Below are 4,996 nucleotides of genomic sequence, written 5' to 3' on the forward strand. Positions count from 1 at the left end.
ATCAATATCATATAGAAGTATTATTTAAAATTGAGTTTTAATTTTATGCATTTTTTCTTATATTATACGTTTGAAGACTGAGTGCAAAAACTTTTTTAATCACGCTTGTAATCAGACTGCAATCATAATTTGCTATTTAGTGAAAATGGAGACGACCAATTAACCTGATTGACGATATATATGCACCACGAATAAGAAGTTGTCGCCACCAAACGCATAGTCAAGTAGGAGTATTACTTCTTAGAGAATCTGTAACGAGAATGTATTTTATAATTGGATCATTGGATGTGAATGTGCATGTTAATTTCAATGTTTTTCTTGTAATAACATAATATACGTCATTCGCTTTACTTTGTGAGTTTAAATGTTAGTAGTATTATTGTGTTCCGCAATCATTTAAACTTTCATGCACACATTTTTTACTTAGAATATAATACTCTAAGGTGTCATATGGTTATTATAACTCATTATCATATAATACATTTGGGATTAGATTGTAGTAGGATTTTTTAGTTGAGTGAATAAGTATTAGCTATAAATCATTATTATATGATTATCCTGAGATTTAATCAACTAAACATAAGTACACATTTAAAGATGAGAGATAATATTGCAAATTAAATAGATTCTATGAATAATACATTCTCAATCACTCTAATGAAAATATATTAAATATGATCACAATTTGTTATGAAAGTAAAGTTGATATAAACTAGAGTATAACTCATGAGATTACGAAGGATACTATGAGAAACGATTCTTAAGAAATATTGATAGAACGCCTAGTCAGCCTAGAGTGAATGAGAATATTAAAAATTTAAAGATCGAATCTTATAATTTATGAGAATAATACTTTTAAGCAATGTTGAAAGAACGCATAGTAGTCAAGAGAGAACGCCAATATTAAAAAGTAAGAGGTCGATGTTGGTTTTTATTTGAATATTAACTGTGGTACAAAGATATACTAATCGGGCGTAATACAACTCAAATGAAGAACGAAGATAAAAGTCTACAATAAACTGAATTGAAATAACAAAAACAATAATCGAAATTGTAAACCGTAAAGATGTAAGGCGAGTCGATGAGTCCTCTTTCCGCAAGACGAGATACGCCCCGGTAGTGCTCTCGGATTGGCGTGTCGTCCCCAAAGATAAAACGGTTTCGTCTTGTTCGTTGCAGCATCACAAACATAACAAGCTCCGGCGAACTGGATGATGGCGAGGGCAGAGCTTCGATGGAAGACTATGCAGAGAGATGGAGAGCTATGCAAAATGATATGCAATCTTGTTGACTTTCATGTTGTGTAGAGAATGCAATGGATGCATGCCTATTTATAGGCCAAGTCCACTCATGGGCATTGATGGAGTCAACGACCATTATGTGAGCCATGATGGCTTTGACTGTAACCGTCGGGGGTTACTAGCCATTACGGGAGCTAGAGGAGACTGATGCATCTGGACACGCTACACGACGGGGTTCATCGTGAACCTTTTGAATAAATGACGTTACTGTAACAGCCCAAGTCGCCGCCTGCGTGATATTGTCCGCTTTGGACCATGCCGAGTGCATGCCATCCTCACGGTTTTAAAACGCGTCACACAAGGGAAAGGTATCCTAGCCCATTTATAGAGCTGTTCGTTCTCATCTTCGTCCGATGTGGGATTTGCCTAAGGTAAGTTGATACGGTTGAAGAGAGGGTTTTTGCACGTGTGTCGTGTGCACGTGTCCCTCCTTTCAACAAGATTTATAATTTTCCCACTAATGCAACGAATATTACTAAGTATAAGCGGCAAGAGCGGGGTCGAACCACAGAGACTATGGACCTACTTGAGATCGATTCTGCGACACATTCAGAAAAGGGGTCGGCTGCTGCTACACATTCATTGAGTGGGTTAAAACTCTAATCTACTTGACCTGACGGAATTAAACTGGACTCTATTTACTTGACCTAGGAGACGGGAGAAGTACGGAAGGAAAATAAAACACGAAAATATTTTTCATCATTTTAATAAAACATGAAAGCAACTAAAGAAAACAATTGAAACTTACTAACCAAGCTAAAGACTTTCCTAAAATAGGCAGAAAAAGATGTAAAAGCAAATGGGGACCATTTTTCTCAAACTAGCTGGGCTGACAGAAAAGCTGGAAAAGCAAAAAGCAAAAGCAAAAAGCAGTTCTGATTCTCTACCTAACTCCTACTTCATCTTCTTCAAACCACCAAGTAAAAACAGAGCATAGAACAGAGTTTCAACACCATTGACGAAATAAAACTGATCATGCTTCAAAACGAGACGTAAATGCGAAATTCAAGCTAGAACTACCAGATCTACGCTACTGGGTGTTGTGATTTTTAGGGTGCAATTTAAGTACACAAAACAAGTAATAAATCCCTAAAAATACTACCTCTGCAAGTATACAAACGTGCAATGCAGTATAAAAGGTGTCGAACCCACAGGGAGGAGATTAATTGCTAAAACTAGTAAATCTAACTAAAAAGCAGTAAAATAATTTAATTTTGGGTTTTTTTGATCTAGAGGCGAGTGAAGAACGAAACGAGAAGGAAAAAGAATAAGGAAATCACGATAAAGAGGGAAGACTACTCCTAGCTTGTTTCGGGTTGCTTGTTCACATGAATCCTAAAGTCTAATTACTTTCCAATATTTATCGGGATCGTGTTGATTTTACGCTCTCACGCAGCTGATCACTGATCGTGGAATTTTACACCTAGGATAAGCTGATCACGTCTCCTAGGCTCTACTCACCAACCCCTCACTCCTACAGTCGCATAGTAAGCTCGAGATTGGCTTCTACAAACGTTCAACACATAAGATCCACCCCGGACTATCCCCTGATCAGTTTTAGCCTAGGGTTCCTTATCTATGTTAGCTCCCTGCTCCAAGTTAAAGAGACATTGAAGTTAAGGCCTTTACCGGATTAAGTTTGCTAGCAAAACCCAACACGGATTGAAATAAACACATAGACAAGAACCAAAACATGGAAATCTATCAAAACACAATCATAAATTCATATTTACAAGCTTCCCTAACAAACTAGGAGTAATCCCTAAAATCTAGCCACTCATGGTGGGCAACAATACAAGAAAACAAGTAAATGCTACCATATGGGCAAGATTAGGGAAGAATTAGCCTCAAGCTTCTTCTTCTTCCTCCGAAAAATGGACTCCAAGCCTCTTTCTCTCTCTAAGAATCGCCTCCAGCCGCCAAAAGATGCATTGGAAGTCGTGCCCTAGCTATTTAAATAGTTAGGGCCCGAAAAACAGGCCCAGTAGCATTTGCCCGGTCGGGCGATTTGCATCTTGAAAAAACGCCCGATCTCGATCAGGTCGCGCGTTTTGACGCCCGGTCGCGCGTTTTGCACTGCATTGCGCAGTCTTCGTAAAACAGCCGTATCTTCTTCATCCGGACTCCGATTGAGGCGTGCGAGGTATCCACGCGAAGCTCTTTCGAAGGTGAATGGAATGGTGGACTTGTAGAAGCATTTTAAGTTAATATTGCAGAGCTGATTACTGATCAGATTTGGACCTTTGTTTTCTTCCTCCTCTCTCTTATGGATTGGTCTTTTGTCCTACAATATATCAAAATGAGTCCATTTTTCACCTAAAAATGTGTGTTAAAACAATACAATAAGGACTACAATTTGATTCACATCACTGGGTCAAGCAGAAAACGAAATACACAGATTACCTTCCATACGTCACCTAAACTATCAGATCTCAGAAATCGAGCACGTGAACAACTAAATCTCAACCTCTAAACTACTGTAAATTATGAAACAACATGGATCTAAACATCTAAGCCACCAATTGCGAAAAGCATCCAAGAGAAATAAGTAAATAGCATCATCAACATGAAAATAAACACCAAAGCTTCATAAATTTGAAAATAAGTCGAGATCCAACGGCGGAGTCGTCAATTCCTCTGATGAAACTATTGAACTAAGCTAAGAAATCAGCAACTAAACTAAACTAAGCTAAGAGAGTGGTGGCGTTAAGCGCCTATGAGAGCTTCCTACCTAAACTACGATAGCGTTAAGAGCTCTCTCTTCATTGTGGAAAGCTTATATTTATAGAGTGGCTTTAACTTTAACCCTATGACAACTTTTTGTTGGTATTTGACCATTTTACCCTTGCAATAATTAAGGATCTTCATGTCAGCACGCCATTCTGTCTCCTTGACTAGGTAGATGACTTTTTCTGCGCTTTAGTTCCATTCCGCCATTCTGTCTCCTTGACCAGGTAGGAGACTTATTCTGCACTTTTGCTCCATTCCGCTATTCTGTCTCCTTGACCAAGTAGATGAATTTTTCTGCGCTTTTGCTCCATTTCTACTCTTGTCGTCAACTTCCTGATTCTCCTAGGTCCGAGCGACGACTTCTGGTGTTTTACTTCAAAATCAGCACTTTTGCATCTGCCAGGTCAATTAGGCCAAACTCCTGGGTTCAGCAGATTTCTGCACACTTAAGCTCAAAATTTGTGCATTATTTCCCCCAAAAGCATATAATATCACCCAAAACCAATGCATGAAACGAGCCTTATCAAGGGTTTAAGTTCCCTATCGAGAGGTTTGTAGAGCACACGAAGATTGAACTGAGCAAAAAGATAATTCCCTGGTTGAAGTTCTAGGGTTTTCGGAACAAGAATGAGAATAGAAGTTTAATTCATATTTCTCAATGTTTTGACTCTCTAATGGACTCTAATATATATAAAGTCCGGACCCTGCTTGATTCGACTCTACGATTTGGGAAAGAATCAAGAAGAAAACCCGAAAAGATTTACATAAATCCTATGCTAAAATACGGTAAATATCTTGCTTAAGGAGCAAGGTTTGTGCTTTAAAAATACTATAGCTAGATAAGGAAATAATTAATAAACTAACAATAAAAGATGTCGGGCCACGGCTTAGTTGATTGTTTGGGCTTGGGGCTCGAGGTCCCTATCAACTCCCTCCCCGATAACAATCGCCTTGTCCTTAAGGCG

This window comes from Salvia hispanica, chromosome 1 (genome assembly GCF_029641045.1).
Source record: "Salvia hispanica isolate PSC_SH4W2 chromosome 1, Shi_PSC_v1, whole genome shotgun sequence".
NCBI classification, from domain to species: Eukaryota; Viridiplantae; Streptophyta; class Magnoliopsida; order Lamiales; family Lamiaceae; genus Salvia; species Salvia hispanica.